Below are 20,616 nucleotides of genomic sequence, written 5' to 3' on the forward strand. Positions count from 1 at the left end.
TGCAGAGGGAACCAGAGGGGAAGGAGAGTCTTACACATTTTAGGGAGCTCAAATTAATTCAGCCATGAAAGAGACAGGGGCATATCACAAAGGGTTTTATACACCATTGCAAAGTTCGTGAACTTTGCTGGGGGATAACGCAGACCTTGCAGGGAGGAAGTGAGCAAATCTGAGAGGCTTTTAGGACTTAAAATGAATAGAACTTGGGGACTGAATGTGGAAACAATAGAGAGGAGTGCTCCCCGGCATAGGCTCATTGGGTGGATGGTGTGCCCCTCACTAAGATGGGAAGCACAGACACCCTCCCCTTCTGGAAGGAAGAAGCATTAGTTCAGTTTCAGATGTGTCAAGTCGGAGGTTCCCAGGAGATACATGAAGTCATCTGCAGGCATTTATTGAACACCTACTGTGTGCCAGGCACCCACCAGCTCAGGTGTGTAACAGCAGGACCCAGACCTTATGCCCACCTCCTCACCACCAGGAACTCATCACTTAGTAAGAAGGAAACGTTTCATTGTCACACTTACATAAAATGATTTTATATAATTGTTACAAAATTGGACGTGGAACTATAAATAGCTGACCCATCTACTAATTAAAAAGGAGAATAACTATCTGCCTATTAGTAAACTAGGGAAACTAGTAACAATTGGCCAGGTTATGTGACTGAAGCAGTTATCTTCTGGGTGACGGCTGGTGTTTTGAGAAGTTATACTAATTTCCTTCACTACCAGGTGGAGAAGCAAATGGAAGCAAAATTTATTGGATTATTATCCTTATGGTTTAAAAAGGTAAGTTTATTGGGGTACTTGGCTGGTTCAGTTGGTAGAGCATGAGACTCTTTAAAAAAAAAGATTTGTTTACTTATATGAGCAAAAGAAAGTATGCATGTGGCGGGAGAGGAGCAGAGGGAGAGAATCTCAAGCAAACTCCCTGCTAGGCACAGAACCCTTTGAGAGCCTCAATCTCAGGATTCTGAGATCATGATCTGAGCTGAAACCAAGAGTCAAACATTCAACCAACTGAGCCACCCAGGTACCTCAGATTGTGGGACTCTTGATCTGAGGGTTGTGAGTTCAAGCCCCATGTTGTTTGTAGAGATTACTTAAAGGGGGGGGTAGTTTATCTTCAAACAAACAATAAACAACCACAGCAGCAAAAATCAAACCTTAGGAAATAGTTTATCCTTCAAATTCAAGAGAACAGATCAAGTGAGGAAGTACTCAATCCTTAAATCCTTAAATCAAGGCTGTTTCTAATTGTATCAAGTGTATAATGACAAGTCATCTATCTCTAACTGCACAAAGGCTAAAACAAAAGAAAATATTTGACCTAAAATAAGGAAATAATATCATGAATTTGTAGGATAATTAAAAGATACCGTAAGCCACTATAAAAGGTTATGGAATTTTTAAAAACGGGAATTTCCATCATCACAAAATATATTCTAACATAGGAAGCATAAATGGGTAGCCAAAACAGGGCTTATAAATTGATTTGAATTATTGGTGTCTGTCATGAAGTCGTAAAATCTGAAGCTCAACATTATATAACTAAAGAAGCTATTCCATTTAATAGGAATGACTAACAGTGATGATGACAGGCAATAATTTCCTGACCAGTTGCTGGGTGCCAGGCACAGTGCGGAGCCCTTCATGTGTGTGTCTGTCCAACCCTTACTGTTATTCATCTAAGAAAAAGGTGTTTTTACGATCCCCATTTCACAGTTGAAGACATGTAATATACTGCTAATGTTTTCTTCATTCGTCAAAAAAAGAAAACCTCTAATATACCCAGTTGTAACAAGCATGGCAAATATCTCTGTCTGATTGCTCTATCTATGGCAGGATAAGTGTTTTGTTTCAGTGAAGTGTGAAATATGTATATTAACTTTCATTCTTTCCTCAAAGACAAAATGAGTGCTAGTCAGCAGTAATCTGCCATCTACTTACCAACAATTACCCCAAATTGGAAAGTTGTATCGTGAGTCACCATCTTAGACTCAAACCATCCATTTTCCAATTAGCAATGTTTAGTCTGTAAAGTTAGAAATTGCTGCAAGTAATGAATCAAACTGCCAAGAAAAAGAAAAAGGCTGTGTATTTTCTTTTAATGCAAATATGTTAACACTAATCCTTCGGTAGCTCTTTTTGCTTTGCAGTTGATATGAGGCTCTATGAAGGCTCTCACCTCTCTATGGAGATGGCAGAGGGAAAAAAAAAAGCAAAATTTGGTCACCTCCCCTTTGCTTTTGAAATTTGGCATACCGAAAAATCTAAGTGCATTGCCAAGTTGCTAGAGGTGTTTGCAGAAGTTTCCCTTCTGCAAACTATAAGGACATTTTTTAAATGTATAACACACACACACACACACACACACACACACACGTATGTTAGTTGGTCTCACTTCCAAAGGATTTTCTGAATTAAAATCAGAAAATTAACTGAGTTCTAGTATCATCTACACTAAAGTAAAAAACATCAAAAGCAAAAAGAACTGCTAGATCTAGATGCAGGGATCATGCAAACTCACATAAACAGGTTAAAACCATTTGAGAAAATAATTCAAATGTTATATACAGTGGGGGGAGAGGACATTTCACCGAGATGCCAACAAGCTGTAAAAAAAAAAAAAAAAAAAAAAAAAAAAAGAGCTACAGAAATACAACATTTCATTATATTCAGAAACAGATGCTCCCTCCTTTTGTTCTGCCTTCTTGAATAAAAGGCACTGAGAGACACAACCCAAAACAGAAGCAGATAGAGCATTACACATACGCTTTCCCTGTTTCATTTGTTTTCTTCTACAGGTTTTGATGAGTAAATGTGAGTATATTTTTTTTCCTTTATATCTACCCTGGAGGAAGAAAGTTCAATACTTTTTTTCCCTTCATTTCTCTCTTTTAAACTGTGCCATCTTGTCTGACACTATAATCTTCCACTTTGGAGCACAAATGAAAACAAAACACAACCTTTAAAAAATAGAAGTATTTCAAATGAAAAAAAAAAAAGAAACAACACAGTGGGGATTTGCTTCATTAAAATAGACATTTGGAAAATACTCAAAACTCTAAATTAAGAGTTCTGCTACCCCCACCCACTCAGTCTCCATCTTCAAATAACTTTCCTTATGGTTCCATTTAACAAAATTTAAAATGTTAAAAAAAAAGGCGGGGGGGGGGGGGGAGAGTCATTTGCATGAACCCCCTAGTGCCAAACTTGATTGCATTCCATATCATTCACTTAATTATTATGGAAAAATCAAAACAGAAAATCAGTACAACTGATTAGCATTGCTAAAGTGCTCCGATTAGAAAAAAGAAACACAGCAGGTAGAATTAACTCTTGCTGCCTACTAGGAAGGCAGGCTTTGCTTATTCTCACAAAAATCTCAATAAATAATCAGGTTGACTACAACCTTACAATGGATGAATCTGGGTTCTGATGATAGGGAGTAGTTTATCAGTGTATTAGGGAGAAATAAATAATGGGGCGTTGACTTGCTAATTTATTTTTGCAGCAACAGAGGAATAAATGATGCCAGACAAACCTTTGTGTCTCTAAAATCTATTTCCTTGGTAGAATAATTTAAGTGCATGCACAGAAATAACTTGGGTGCCCTCATCCAGTTTTTCTCAAGCTGATTTCCCTAAAATCATCTAACAGTTTTCTACCTGAAAATAAATTTCATGATTAAGAATAGTCACATTTTCACAATCCCCACCCCCTCTCTGGGGACCAAAAGCCACCAATTTTTACTTGATCACTCCATCATGTTATCTGTAAATGATGTACTAGCTTTTCCTCAGAAAAAGGCTTTTCCATCCAAATGGGCCAGAAGGTAGCATGCTGAGTTCTTCCTAGAGCTTAATGCCAATGAGTATCAAAGTATCCTAGAGTATCAAAGCTCCAGATCCAGAGTATTAAAGGTGTCAAAAGAGTAATGCTTACTCATGGGACTCTTGATCTCAGTGTCATTAGTTCAAGCCCCACATTAGGGGTAGAGCTTACTTTAGCAAACAAACAAACAAATAATAATGCTTACTAGTTGTCCTGAAAACTACCCCAGATGACAATTTCAATAGAAATACTATTTTGCAGATAAAACAAATCCAGGAGGCACTGCTGTGATTTCTGTTTTCACTGTCCAAAGCTAGTTATTCTAACAGCATATTTTTTTAAAGATTTTATTTATTTATTCATGAGAGACACACACAGCAAGAGAGGCAGAGACACAGGCAGAGGGAGAAGCAGGCTCCATGCAGGGAACCCGATGCGGGACTCGATCCCGGGACTCCAGGATCACTTCCCAGGCCAAAGGCAGGTGCCAAACTGCTGAGCCACCCAGGGCCCCTCTAGCAGCATATTATTTCAGCCAAGCCTAACTCTTTATCTGAAGCAATGTAAGTACTAAAAATTTTTTTTGTATGTTTAAAGCCTCATGTTATTTTGCTCACATCCAACAGAGATATTCTTCTGAGTCAAATTAAATCATCCTATGTTGGCAGTTACACAGCATTCTTTGGAAGACTCCAAGAATATAAGTTAAAGGAGTGTGGCTGTCAACATAAAAAAAAATTGATCAAATTCTATTCTACAAACTTATAATGGTTTCATAAACAACCAAGAAAAATGTATATCCAAAACATTACCATGGAGTGAGTGTTTAGATACCAGTTCTGGCATTCATTGGACACTTCATATCAAACAAGACTTAAGCGAAGCCCTGAAGATGCCAGGCACTGGGCTACCTTGAGAAAACTCACCAGCCACATAAAGAATAGTTGCAAATGGACCATTTCAATACAGCATGATGCAGGCATGTTTATGACCAGAAAAGGCTATCGTGGGAACAGAGACGTACATTCTCATCTACTTAATCAGCCAATTCCACAGTTATTATCTAGGTGGCATTAAAGGGTAGTTTAGGGAAGCCTCTGATCACCCACCTATCCTCAACCTTGGGAAGTGCTCTACAACATCCCTAGGAATCTCATCCACAGAATATGGAAAATTCTACAAACAATACTCACTAGGAATTTAAGTCCAAGCAATTCTGGGAATCATTATGACTTATAAGGCACAGTATCTGCCTCAACAGGTCAAAATCTACTAGGGACAAAAATTCTCAATAAAATAGTATTTGCCAAATGAATCAACATAGAAATACAGTTCTAAGAGGAGGGAAAAATCAATGTGAGCAACAGAGTTTCATGAAAGAGGCCAAACATGAACACAAGGCATTCAAAAGAAAAAGAACTAGAAATCACCAAGTTTCTACCTCATGTCTTGCACCTCACATATGTAATCTCATTGGCTGAGGTTAAATGTTTCACTTGAAATCAGACAATTAAAACAGCAGAGATTTGAACCAATCTGTCTGATGACTACAACATCTGCGATCTGTTCTTGGCATCACATCCAGGTAAAAGAAAGCCTTGAGTAAATGAAAACCGTGGCAAGGGGCCATGAGGCAAAGAGAGAAGTGGGAGCCAAGCCTTGTGGGTGGACAGCAGGAGATCTTGTAAGCAATCATGAGAGGCTGTGATAGAAAAGTAGGCAGAGCTCAGAGATAAAAGGTCTTGAGCATCGGGCTAAGGAGTTCATATGGTTTTATCTTGCCTACAGTGGGATACACTGAAGTCTTTAAGCAGGGTGCATTATTTGATGAAAGAGATGTTTTGGAGAATGACACAGAGAGGGTGTGCAAGATCCAGCAAAGGAAACAGGGAGTGGAGGCAAAGAAAGTGGGTGGAGGTTAGTGCATTTAGGTATGGGGTAGAACAGCCTTTGGAGGGGCGGGATGCTGAGAGAAGTATGTGAGAAACCAATGAAAGAAAGAATTGGCAAAATTGGAGAAATAATAGAAAATAGGGTCAATATAAAGGACAACTAGGGATGCTTGAGTGCCTCAATCAATCAAACATCCAACTCTTGGTATCAGCTCAGTTCTTTTTTTTTTTTTTTTTTTTTTAATTTATGATAGTCACACAGAGAGAGAAAGAGAGGCAGGGACATAGGCAGAGGGAGAAGCAGGCTCCATGCACAGGGACCCCGACGTGGGATTCGATGCTGTGTCTCCAGGATCGCGCCCTGGGCCAAAGGCAGGTGCCAAACCGCTGCGCCACCCAGGGATCCCTTCAGCTCAGTTCTTGATCTCAGGGTTGTGAGATCAAAGCCCGTACTGGGCTCCACATTGGGCATGGAGCCTACTTTTAAAAAGAATAACAATAAAATAAAATAATACAAAATAAAAAAACTAATAAAACAACTTATGTTTATCAAAAAGAAAGCAAAAACATCCAATATCAGAAATACAGAGACATAAGACCAGACTCGGAAGAGATAATGGGGCACCTGGGTGGCTCAGTCAGCTAAGCAACAGACTCTCGATTTTGGCTCAAGTCGTGATCTCAGGGTCCTGGGATCAAGCCCACATGAAGCTCCCCACTCTGTGTTGAGCATGAAGCCTGCTTAAGATTCTCTCTCTCATCTTCTCGTTCTGCTCCTCCTCACCCTCCCCCCCCAGTTCAGCTCTCTTTCTCTAAAATAAAATAAATAATAAAAACACCTGTTGTGGCTTAAACCATTTTGAATTGCAGTTCTATTTCCTAGGTTCAGTCTACTTATCTCCTTTTGGAGAAACAATACCTCTCTTTTTTTATAAGAAAAAGAAACTTCAAACATCACTTTTTATTGCAGCATTCAGTGAATAAAAGCAACTTGATTTTCCTAAACTTCTCATGACTTACTATTCCTCAATAACATTCCCACTCATTCTTCTCAATCTAAAGTCCTCATTTATTTGGCCCATTCACCAAAAGAAAAAAAAAGCTCTATTATCCCTTTTATAAAATTTACTACCCTTTCTTTCTTTCCTTTTTCAACAACTATGCTTTGGCAGCCCTAATTATACCCTAGGGTTGTAGCCAACCTCCAGGCTGACCTCCAGTAATCCCTGCCTTGTGTCAGCCCCTTTCTCAATGAATAAAGTGTGTAACCAGTAAGATACTGCAAAAATGACAGGGTATAACTTTGAAATCTACATCATCAGAGGCAATGCAGTTCCCATCTTGCTTTTTGGATTGCCACTCTGCAGGAAGCCAGCTGCCATGTCATTAGGACATTCAAGCAGCAAAGTGAAGCCTCAGGGGAGGCTTTCCACCAACAGCCATGGGAGTGGATCCTCCAGTCCCTGTCAAGCTTTTGGGTGACTGTAGCCCCTGCTGACTACAATATCATGACATCCTGAGCCAGAGCCACCAGCTGAGCTTCTCCCAAATTCCTGACACAGAGAAACTGAGGTGATGCATGGTTTGTTCTTTTAAGCCACTGAGCTTTGAGGTAATTTGTTCCACAGCAATAGAAAGCTGATACGTCTGTATTTTAATGTGTCTATACCAAAAATACTTAGTTGGACTTCCAAAATGCTCTTAATAATGCTTACAATTCTGTCGACATCTTCAGTAGCAGTTGTGCACGGCTGAAACCACCTGGGAGATTTCTGCAATCTTTTCTCTGCATTATAACTCCTGGAAGGAGCCCCTTATCTTTTTTTTTCCTAAGATTTTATTTATTTATTTATTTATTTATTTATTTATTTATTTATTTGTTTGTTTGTTTATTCATAAGAGACACACAGAGAGAGAGGCAGAGACATAGGCAGAAGGAGAAGCAGGCTCCCTACAGGGAGCTTGATGCGGGACTTGATCCCAGGACCCCAGGATCATGGCCTGAGCCGAAGCAGACACTCAAACACTGAACCACCCGGGCGTTCCAGCCCCTCATCTTCTAATTACAATTTCAGTTATTTTGCTCTGGAACACATGACCTCAAGATGCCTGTGCTTTGAGGTGTATCTGCTGCTTTTCCACATACCACCATGTCCTAGATTATCCTGCCATTAGTCTTTAATCTTTAGCATTTGACTATCTAGAAGAACTACCTGCCTCATGATAATGTGGGGAGTTCATCAGGTGCTTTGTGCTACTAGCCTCTTACCAATGAGACCACTCACTGGTCACTTAAATGAGTGGATTCTAAACTTTTCTCTGGTTTACTTTTTCATCTGCAAAATAACGTTCCTTTTTCTTTCTTGCCTTTGAAGAAGTTTTCTATGATTTTCTCTGATAATATACCGAAATTGTATATGAAATAAATAAAAATTTACCCATAGAAATAATATTTATATATAAAATAAATAAAATTTTATTGTTTTGCTTTTAGCTCTTTGTTTTGAAATAATTTCAAACTTATTTGAAAGCTATAAAAATAGAACAAAGAAAGACCTTCACCCAGACTCTCTAGCTGATAACATTTTGCCACATTTACTTTATCACCATCTGCTTACACAAACACACACATTTAACCATTTGAGAGTAATTTGTACATAATTATACCCCTATGCCTGTAAATACTTCAATGTGTATTTCCTAAGAACAAGGACATTCACATATGTAATTGTAGTACAAATATCTAAATGAAAAAGTTTAACATTGATGCAATATTACTATCTAATCTAGAGACCTGATTCAAATTTCATCAACTGTCCCAGTCATGTAATTATCTTAACCATCTTTCACATAGAAATTTTCAAAGCCTTTGCTGAGAAACAAGTAACTTTTTTCGATCAACAAACACCAGTGAAGGGTATCTTTGTCCTCAAAAAGTTTATGGTCAAACACAAAAGTAATATCATGTCTGGTAATGACAAGGCAATGTAAAATATGATTAGGGTCAAAAGAGGGTTACCAAATAAGTAGAGAGTTCAGAAAGTATTCCCAACTGGTGAGTATGCATAAAAGATAGCACTGTTGAAGATTTTGCTGGGTAAATGGAGCATAGGAGGTTGTACCCAGAAGAATCACTAGGAGCAAAGGCAGAGAAAGAAACTTACCAGAGGGAAAGGCAAATGGGCAAGACTGTCTGGAACATAGAGTGGAAAAGTGAGGGAGGGAGGAGGAGTTTTAGGGCTATGTCAGGAATGACACTAAACATCATGGTTTTTAAGATTGACTCCAAGTAAAATACCCCAACACCTCATGAGGCCTCAAGCAAAGAATGAATGGGTTTAAGAAAAATGAATTGGCAAATAGAACTTGATCAGTCCAAGGAAGAAAGGGAGATCTTTTGCCATTTTTTTTCTTTTAAGCAAACAGGACTGATTGAAAAAGTTCATGAGTCAGGTTTGACCAATCCTCTGACACAATACCAGCGGCAAAAAAAAAAAACCCAAAAACAAAAAACAAAAAAACAGTTGCAATAGAATAAATGATGAAAGCAGGCAATTTCCTTTAGAAAAAAAAAAAAGTCAAATTATAGTACAGTGGAAAAGGAGAAAATATATCTTTCTGACATACAGCAGGATATATGGGTGTCATCAGAATCTTAAGTCTTTCCTTGTACATGGGGGTCAGAGAGGAACAAGAACAGGAATGGGAAGCCTATGTATTTGCACAGTCCCTCTCCCTGGAAGGTCCTTTGCAGTGATACATGCTGCTATAGTAGGAAGGATGATTACACTCATTCTGCCTCCATCACTGGCATGATAAGGGCCACCCATATGTCACCTGGTCTTCTAACTCTGGGCCATTACACTATCCCTCAATTTCTGAGATACTTACTATTAGGGCACGGCTGAGCAACCCAAGCGAAGCCTTCTTTCCCCCGAAGGTTATTTCTTACACATGAGGAAAAGAATTTCTAGGGGACCAAGATTTTAGAAAATTTTCCTATCAACTGCATCTGCCCAGATTCTATGAAGTACACACACACACACACACACACACACATACACACACAATCTCTCTCTCACACACACACACACACACACAGCATTCCTCTATTTTTTCATACTTCCTAACAGGCCATATAATTTAGGTTTGTCACACTCTTTTGGCTCCCAAAAGTTTCCAGGGCACTATGCCTATCTTGTGGTCCAAAAAGCTTTTATACTAAGAGGCATAAAAGAAAGTTAGAGTTGCAGGCCTTATGGGCTCCAATCAAAATCATAAAAGAAAGTTAGAGTTGGAGACCTTATGGGCTCCAATCAAAATCTTTCCTTTTTATGGAAGAAATAATTGGAGCCCCAAGTCATGGTGACTCATCTATATCACAGAGCTAGTTTGTGAATGGTGCAACACCAAGAACCCAGAACTCAGGGCTCCTAATTAGAGGTGAATCATCTTCACCCAGTGAAAAAGCCATAGTCTTTCTAAAACAACACTATATCTGTATGATGCAGCAAGAAATGCTTCCTGAAATGCAAATTCATTAAAAGCTAGGTTCTCCAAATGACTAAGTGATTTCCTGGTCAAAACTGAGAATCTGAGTTAGAAAGTACAAAAGGTAAGGGCATCTGGGCGGCTCTGTGGGTTAAGTGTCTGACTCTTGATCTCAGCTCAGGTCTTGAGCTCATGGTCATGAAGTCAAGCCCTGCATTGGGCTCCATGCTGGGTGTGTCACCTACTTAAAAAAGAAGAAAGAAAGTACAAAAAGTGTTTCCACATTTATACTATACAGATGTTTCAAATAATCAGGGACATTGGGACGCAACTGCCTTTCTTCCCAGGGTTGCTCAATTCTGAACCACTAACCCAGACCAGGATGCAGAGTGACCACAGACATGGCTTGCAGCAGGCATGGCCGCAAAAGAGTCTGGACACTTTCATCCTTACGGTTTTAAACCCACACAGTCAAAGGCTTTGAAGATTTGAGGCAAAATGCAAGGCAACTGCTGGAGAAATAAAAGTAGGCGGAAGAACATAATTATTCAAAGTTGCATTTGGCCAGGACATTAAGAAGAAAATACTTGGGTAGCCTTCCTTCCCACCTCCACTTCCTCACCAACTGCACATATATGCAAATATGAGAAGCCACAACCCAAATCCCAACTTTATGACTTAAAATAGGGCTTTGTTTTAGTAGATAAAGTACCACATGCTGAAGTAGCAACACCACTTCCTGTGGTATCTAGACAGATCTTTTATTCAAAAAGTGACCCTGTCTGACCCTGAATAATGGTTCAAGAACAATCTCATATTGAAAGGAAGTTAAAGGCCATTCTCCATACTGCTTCCTTCATTCACATTATCCATAACTCTCTCTTCTGATGTCCCTGTGTCTCTGTACTTGTCTTCTTCTGCCATTTTTAGGGTAATTCAGGATCTACATGCCGTGGGGACAGGAAAGTATAGCAACTAAGGTAAATTCTAGTGTGGTGCGGCGTCAAACTCTGATCACTGTCAGGTCACTTATCCTCTCTGCTTTACTTGCCTTTCACAAGTATCAGCCAGGAAACCAGCTTGAATGACAAGAAAACTTATAAAGAGAGTTATATTTTCCATTTGTCTTTCTTACAAACTTCCAGAATTCCTAAGATTTTTGTCTGAACATAGCTGTTAGCAGGAAGCTGATCAAATACTTTTAATTTTACAAATGGTGATACTATGGAGCAGAGATCAGTGTATGCCCAAGGTCACAACGCTATTTCATAAATGGCTTCTCCTTAGGCTAATATTGGCCCAAAATTCAAGATCCTGTCAGTGTGTCTTGTGCAATATTATGAATTGCTGCACACAAAGATAATCAAGAAGCAATTACATTTTTTTTCTTGTGGCTGATGCCACTCTTAATAGAATATAAATATACAAAATTTAAGTCCTAGGGTTCTTTATAAAAGTTTAACACTAAAATATTGATGAAATGTCCAATATTTTCATAAGGCAACTTATGAATGCTCCTTTTAATTTCAAAGAGGAAGAGCTCCCAATGATTATGTCTACTCAGTCTGTGCAAGGATGGAGCAAATTAGACACAAGCCTCATAAAAGTTTTGCTAATGGCCATTGCAAAGGAGATAATGAAAGATAAATGAACATGCCCCCCAATTTTATCAATGCAGTGATGCTTTTTGGTTTTCTCTGGTATCTTTGGTATCTTTAGCACCTAGCAGAGAGGAGGGTGACTGACTGATTGAATGAATGAATGAAGTATAAATAGTCTAATATGCGGATTTGAATGAAAAATTAAAAAAAAAATCTTGGCTCTAGCAAGACCTCTCTTGAGTCTATCAAGACATGGAAAAAAAAAAAGACATGGAATTAGTGGGGTACCTGGGTGGCTCAGTGGTTGAGCATCTGCGTTTGGTTCAGGTCATGATCCTGGGGTCCTGAGTTCAAGTCCCACATCAGGTTCCCCATGGAAGCCTGCTTCTCCCTCTGCCTGTGTCTCTGCCTGTCTCTCTGTGTCTCTCATGAATAAATAAGTAAAATCTTAAAAAAAAATCTGGAATTCATAAATCAGATAAATAAAAAAATTATTGAAAAATAGGTATTTCAAGTTATGAGTTTTTCAAGAACTAATAATTTTTATGTACCATGAGGCAGTTACACATCCCTCATGTACCTTAAATCACCCTAAAAACACTTGCCTTTTTTTGTTTTTTAAAAGTTTCAGGGGAGGATTTTGACATTGTTAGTTTGAAATAGGGCAAGTTTTACAACATTTATGGGAATTGTGGTTTTTTTAACTCTTATTTTCAGCCATTTATGCTTTACTTACTGGATATTAACTTTCATTAATTTATTTTTCATAATTTTCCAGGCATCAGTCAACGTTCTAGTGGCAAAACTGTTGCAAAAGTTGTCATCTCTTACCTTATTTATTTATTTATTATTTACTTACTTACTTATTTAATAAAAATGAATAGAGAGAGAGAGAGAGAATCACCAGGAGACTCCTCACTGAGTGCAGAGCCCAACAAGGAGCTTGATCCCACGACCCTGAGATCATGACCTGAGCTGAAATCAAGATTCGGTCATTTAACCAACAAGCTACCCAGGTGCCTCTTACCTCATGCATTTATAAGCTTTGTATATTCTAGGATGATTTTCCTTTTGTTGAAATATCATTTGACCACTTTGTCTGCTTTGTAAGGTACTTTTATATTAATTTTCAGCCAGTGATGCCAACTATACCTACTAAGTATAATCCCACTCTTTTAAATGATCACTTTTACATTTTAATGAAGACTTCTATTAGGAATGAAGAAATGGCCAAATTTTTGGTTGACTATTCCTGAAAGGATCATTAAGTTTTTAAACCTCATTTTAACATTGAAATATGAAATAAGAAGTTGAGAAACATATGCCTCTGTCATTTATCATCCACTTTATTCGCTGTTCTAACCACAGCAATAAGCAGGTAGGTAGTATTGGTCCTTTAGTTTTACTTTTTATTGTAAAGATAAAGTAGCTTTACTAATAGCAACTTTAAAACCAAAGTCTAGAAACACTAACTTTTGAATAGCTTTTCAGTTTGATCGATTTATTCCTTTTACCAATCAACTTCCAATCGGTCCTCCCTGCTGCCACCAATTCTGTCATAACACAAATCAGAATATCACATTTTTATATATAAAGGATTTTTAAAGATTTATTTACTTATTTTAGAGAGAGAGCAAGAGCAGGGGTGGGGGGAGTGGAGAGGCAAAGGAAGAGAGAATCTGAAGCAGACTCCAAGCCGAGTGTGGACCCCAACCCGATGAGCCCCAGGGGCTCAATCTCACAGCCCTGAGATCATGACCTGAGCCAAAACTGAATCAGACACTTAACTGACTGCACCAGCCAGGTGCCTCTATACTTAAAAGTTTTTTTTTTATATACTTAAAAGTTTTTGAGAGCTTTCCTTTTCAGTAAAGCCCAAATTGGTATTCCTTCATTCAAAATAATGGGAGTCCAACCTTAATACCCAGAAAGTTCTCACTTGTATGTATCATTTCTATATACCACCTGAGCAGTGCCTGCTTACTTGACTTTCCCAGGTATCCTTCAAGAATCAAATGCTGCTTCCTCTTAAAGTGCTCCTAGGCCAATCTAGACATCCCTCTCTGTTCTCATACTCCTGGTGCATCCTGAGATGCAGACTAGTTCTTTGTCAGACTAGAAAGGCATGCTATTTTATTCATCACTTTCTTATTTATGTCTTCACCAGCTGGTGAACACTTTCATGCCAAAATAATACACTGTTCACCTCTGCATGTTCTGCTACATATGAGGGACTCAATAACATTCTTGACTACTGACTTGCTGAATAAATGAATGACCCATGGAAAAGACAAAGCTCAGAATACATAAATCAATTGTTCTGGATTTTGAAATATTTTTTCTCATTATATAGAGGAAGAAATGGAAGGTCAAGATTGTCCCATTTAATTGCTAAGCTATCTAACTCCAAAAGAAAATCCCAGAATCGAAACAAAATGATCATGATTCTAGTGATTATAAATATAGAAAAACAATGAAAGCTTTGCTAGAAAAATATGTGGTTCAATTAGAGAAAAAAGTTATGTTGTTTCATAGGAGAATTCTATGGATACTTTCCAGGACTTAATTAGTAGTTATTCTGTAAATTCATTTAAAGGTCAAGGCTTTCTTTTCACTGGCATTCCTGTATTCCCAGGAAGTAGCTCTGCTCTAATATGGCTACCTTTAGTTATGATTCTTATGGACCTGGTAGTCATCTCAGCTATGGACACAGTGAAGTGACCATGAGCATACACTGGAAGTAGCAAAGGGATGGTCCAGGATGGACTAGGAGTCAGGCAACAGAAGTAACAAAGGAAGGTACAGGAGTCAGGGGCAAAGGAGCAATGGAATAAACTTCTCAATGTCAACCTTTAACTATGCTAAGAAGAATAGTTGAGTACTCATGGCTGAAAAGCACAATTCCTAGAGTGCACAGTGCATCCTGGTATACAGACCCATCTCAGCAAACTTCATCAGAAAAACAATGTCTGGGAACACCCTAGACTGAACCCCCGATAATTAGCAGATTTTTCTAGTCTACAGTAACTACAGGACTGTCCTGTATCAATGTGTTAATGAAGTGTAATATAAATACAATCCAGAGAAGAGAAAGAATATATTACAAGATGACTTAAAATATATGTTTGAAATAAAGACAACAGGAAAAGGAAGGGATTCATATCATTTTAAGTCTTATTATTGAGAAGTAACTAGGGTCTCTGATGGTCTTTGATGAGGGTCACAACATGAATGCAAGTAAAAGAACATTTTTATGGACCACAAATGTACATAAGTATTTGTACATTACCTAAATAAAGCAAGGAAATGAAAAGCACTTGTGGCCATAAAATGCATATGAAATATAATGTTAAAAATAAAGAGACATTAACATTAAATATTAAACATTAAGGTTAAATAGTAAACATTAATATTTTGATATTAAATAATAATAATCATAAATAATAAAATTATTTATAACAACATTAAAGTAATTTCATGGGTAAATAACACAGGTTTCATGGTAAATAACACCTCTGCTTTTAAGCAAATGCTAATAACTCTTTAAGAGCAGTTTGAACCAATGGACCTAAAGGTGTTTGAACTAAAGGCAAGAGTTTTGAAGTCTGCATGCAGGGTTACAGGCCCAATTGATGACATTTTGTTTAATCTCTTTCCTTCTTCCATTCTTGCTCCTTTAAAAATGTCATTTCCCTTTTGCTTTTATTATAAATCCTCTTCTTTGACACTTTTTTAAAAAAATGTAAAATCTCTAATAGTAATATCTTAACTTTATCATAAATAATGGAAACTACAGGTAGCAGAATGCAATCCAGTTTAAGTTGGCCACATCACACTGAGTACATTCATTTCCTTCTTATGAAGAATCAGTTCCTATAAACCGCATCACTGTCATTTGTTCACGGTTTTAAACTTTCTAATCACCTCATTTGAAAAAGGAAAACTAAAACCTAATGGATTTAAACTGCCCATGAAGACCATCTCAATTGAAGAATCTGTGGAGGATGGAAATGGTTTCCTGCACAGATTATATTTTTCCTGCCCTGCTAATTTTCAAGGGTCTATGATTCATTTCTATAATTCCCTCGGGTCAACATGTAAGCCTCACTAAGTGTTTGAAATTCAAACCATTACATAAGCTTCCTGTCATCTTATTTCTCCCTCTGAAATAATTTATTCTCTCATTAAATATCTAGTTAATGATGTGTTGGGACCTAAGTAAAAATATGCTTTAGTCCTTTCACTAAAAACTGCATAGAAACCTCTGATGGAACCAGTTGTGCACATCCTTTATCTAATATGTGTTCATTACCTGGGCTGCAGGTCATCTTTTGATGTAGCCCATTCCACCACCCCAACTAAACTAAAAAGCAAAGCACAAGTCTTGCTCTTGTCTTCTACTGTACTTGTCCTTGATTACCACTTCTCTCCACATCTGTAAGAATATAACAGATGCTCAATAAATGGTCGTTAACTGAGCTAGATCAAAACTTGGGGCTACAGGACATAGAACATTCACATCATACCAAGCAGTGATCTCAGAGGTTGAAGGGCAATCAGGAGAATACATCTTGTGAATCACGGGCAGTTGATATGGGCAGTTGATATGAGTCCAGAGGCTTGAGGCGAAAGACTGATAACTAAAGGTAGGATGGGAAACAAACACCTCAGTTGGGAACTCCAGGTAACTTTGAGAGACCATGCCACCAGGAGATGGCATTTTTGCTCAGGGCTGCTCTGGGTTGGCCAAGTTGCCACTTCATCTAAAAGGCCTATTCGTTAATTTATTGAAATATTTACCCAACAATGGAACTGACACTAAAACATGAGCTGTATTATCCCAGAAGATCTTGCTGTTTTTAGGAAAAACAGAAGAAAACTAATCTGAATCTAATTTAAAGAAAAGCTTTGCTTGGTCTGCAACTGAGTAATCCTGACAACAGTGTCTTTGAACCACGGGTCTTTCTTACTATATCTTTGTTGGTTTTTTGTTTGTTTGTTTTTGTCTTTGTTAGATATCTATTTATTCATGTATTTATTTATTGAGAGAGAGAGAGAGAGAGAGTGAACAGGAGGAGGGACAGAGGAAGAGGGAAAGAGCATCTCACTGACTAAGCTGAGCCTGAGGCAGGAGCCGATTTCATGACCCTGGGATCATGACCTGAGCCAAAATCATGAGTCCAGTGCTCAACCAACTGGGCCACTCAGGTGTCCCTGTATCTTTTTTTCTTAAGACAAATTTTAACATGGTAAAATTCTGAATATAAACATGCCTATTTTCATATTTGGCAAGATCATATTTGACATCAATGGTGGAAAATGTTGCCTATGTAGATAAAAGTGGTAAAAAATGAATTACAAATATTAGGTATCAGTTGAATCAACAAATATGGAGTAACATTAAGGTTGGTACACCTTTACATGTATGTATATGTAAAAATGTTAAATATATACAAATTAGGGGTGCCTGGGTGGCTCAGTTGGTTAGGCGTCTGTCTTCAGCTTGACTCATGATCCCAGGGTCCTGGGATAGAGCCCCACATCAGGCTCCCTGCTCAGCAGGTTGCCTGCTTCTTCCTCTCCCTTTGCAGCTCCCCCTGCTGGTTCTCTCTCTGTCTCAAATAAATAAATTAAATATTAAAACACACACACATATATACACACACACACACACACAAATTACTTGCTCAGGGCTAATGGAACAAGTAGATCAAGTTTATGCTTCATTCATATAAGAATTGAGATTAAATCTTGATTATGCTCTTGAATCACCTGCTTTATGTGGGTCAGATTAAGAGCTAAACTTAAGAATATAGTGAACTAGAAATTCTCTTGGAAATATCCTGAAAGACTCAAATTACACATTAGGAGACAAGGAAATGAACCAATAACTTTAAAAAATGGATCCAGAAACTTTTCAAAACAGTTAAAACAAAATGTCTGCCCAAATCTCTATGCCAATGGCCACTCCGGATCAAAAACAAAAAAATTAACTCCATGATTTATATGCAGCTTCCAAATCTACACTATCTAATGAGCCATGTCAGAAATGAGCAGAGCACTTGGCTCTTTCCTGAGAGCACCACAATCACCATAGAACCCTCTCTGAACTATTCAGAAGAGCTCATGGGAAAGTTTCAAGCCACATTCTCTTACTATTAAGGACATATACTTTTTCTACATGTCCCAGGTCATTAAACTCTTAGGTTCATCTTTAATGATGAGCCAGACTCATGTTCATCATTATAAAAGAAGGAAAAACAACCTTAATGAAGACATTTACCTTAGAAACTGCCACAATCAAAGACAGACCTTTTCAGATGTAATTAAATTTTTTTCCAAGATAATTTATCCTATTAAAATATGGTAATTTACCATGGTTTCAGGTTATCTGAAAGCTTTCTGAGATTGAAAACTGAAGTTAATTTCTTGCTATAAGCAGTATAATTTGAACCTAAGAGAATCAAGGAGCATTTTGCATTCACATAAGCACATAGAAGCTAAAATTGTTTATATGGAAGGAGACTTAAAGGTATCTGATTGTACCCCTGGAATCTTCAAATATACTTTGGTACCAGAGTGCAAAGGGCACCACAGAAAGAACAGAATCATCCTCCCCCAAAGAGGTCCAAACTTTCCCTGGCAGCATCCTTGGTTGATAGGGACTTAAGAAGAAAGCCCTTGTAGAGATGTCGTTTTTGACAATATCGGTAGGTCCAATTCAAAAATCAGCATGATTGGAGGTTTAATGAGGCACTTTGTTATTCCCTGCAATAAAAAAAAAGGAAAAATAGAGACAGAGTTCTTCAGGCTTAATTACCACATCTGTTATTAGGCACTTTACCGTGATTGACTGGAGTGTATGTCGGACACAGTGCCAAAAAAGCCTCCCCATAAAAGCAGCTTCTTGCTCGCTGCCTGAATGGCATCGGTCTCTGTTACAACCAGGATTTCCATGGCAAACAAGAAAAGCTTGGCACACATACACCCCGTGCCAGCTGAAGGCATTTTCTCCTGGTGCCACTTAAGCCGGTTGCAGGGCCTAGTGGGCTTGCTCTGACTTCTGCTTCTCTCCCTCCTTCCAGCACCACCACACTTCCCTGAAGCCCAGGACACACAAGCATAGTGGGCAGACCAGGGAGCAAGATGAAGCCATCAGGGGCTGAGCTGTGGTCTTGTTGGGATGCCTACTTGCAGACACTAAATTTAGGGATTATAATTCAGATATTCTGCAGGTGGAAAGCATTTTCCAGCTTCAAACTAATTATGGTATATGCAGCTAACAGCAACAGCAGCTAGGTGGTTTCTCAGGATTCCAGACCACTGAATGTGACTTTAGGAATGTAGCATTTCGGTCTGTAACGTGCATATTAGAAAAACTTACTGCTGTCATTCCTTGTCCCCAGGAAAGCTAATCACTGATGCCTTTGAGTCTGTGCATGCAGGCAAGTGTAGATCTACTCAAGAAGCTGCAGGTTATTTGAAAAGGGTTGCCTTTATAAAGTAGGCTGCCATTCAACTTTTTAAAGGTGCAAAACTCCAGACGCCCCCAACTCGAGCAACTGTGCAGGCAGCAGCCACGTGGGGACAATGACTGGCACAGGGAACCACTCTTCAGACCAGACCAATGGTAAAGCCAGGAATGTCATGGAGATTTCAAGCCTGAACACATGCTACATAGAGAAACACAACCATCACCTCATGCTGGTTGTCTGAAGTAAGCAACAGACCAATGCCACAGAAGTTGTGACACACAGTTGCGACATAAATTATGGGAAAGTACTAAACACGATATCCTGTAAATACCTTCTTTTGAAACTGTCAGGTGAAAAGAAGGTAATTGAGGCGTTCTCCCTCTGGATGGATTTGTTCCTCAAGATGAGATTGTATAAATTTACAACACACTCCTCAGTTGCTTTTCGATATCAAGCAATATCCGTGGCATTTCAGATGTGTGGCTACTGTTAAGAGTGATTTGTGCACAGAAACTAACCCCAAAATAATAATGAACAACATATGAGAAATTGGCAAACAGGGAAAAGATAGAATTTCTGAGTTATTAGAAGAATCTTACTAGAATTTAATTTTAAAAAAGAGAATATATGGTGTTTTCTAAAAAGGAATGAACAGGGGCATGTAGGTGGCTCAGTCAGTTAAGGTTCTGCCTTCAGCTCTGGTCATGATCCCAGAGTCCTGGGATCTAGCCCTTGACAGGCTTCCTGCTTAGCAGGGAGTCTGCTTCTCCTCCCCATCTGACCCTCCCCCTTGCTCATGCTTTCTCTCTCTCTGTCTCAAATAAATAAATAAAATCTTAAAAAAAAATAAAAATAAATAAAAAGGAATGAACAAAAGCACTTATACACTTGGAGAAGTACATATGGAACAACTCTTTCGGTCCTTGGGATAGAGACTGGATGTCAGTGCCCTAGATCTAGGTTTGCCTTTAGAGCTTATCTAATTTTCAATAACCTTTCCGGCCTGTGGAGGAAAGAAAGAGCTTTAGGAAATATATTTCAGCCTTCTCAGACAAATGGCAGTTCAGTTTGGTGTCATACACTTCCTGCCAGTCATGATTACCAAAGGGCCCCCTCATATTCCCCAGACTTCCTAAATCTGGCCTTTCTCTTCTCAGCCCATATAATATACATGATTGAAGCTCTTTTCAAACCAAGCCTTTCCTTCATTTTCTCTTTTTTTTCTATATCCACAAGTGAGTCTTTGTGATCCCTTGAGAAGAGAAGAAAGATGGGTAGAGCATGGTGAAAGTGAAGTCAACCAATTCTGAAATAATAT

The 20,616-nt window shown here is 38.4% G+C and overlaps 1 protein-coding gene across 1 annotated transcript in view; it reads right to left on the reverse strand.

The window, feature by feature from the left end:
• The window catches only part of MEGF10 (multiple EGF like domains 10), a 339,552-nt gene that overhangs the window by 129,455 nt on the left and 189,481 nt on the right, over positions 1-20,616 (reverse strand). The window lies entirely within an intron of this gene.

The sequence above is a fragment of the Nyctereutes procyonoides genome, unplaced genomic scaffold (genome assembly GCF_905146905.1).
Source record: "Nyctereutes procyonoides isolate TBG_1078 unplaced genomic scaffold, NYPRO_anot_genome, whole genome shotgun sequence".
Taxonomy (NCBI): Eukaryota; Metazoa; Chordata; class Mammalia; order Carnivora; family Canidae; genus Nyctereutes; species Nyctereutes procyonoides.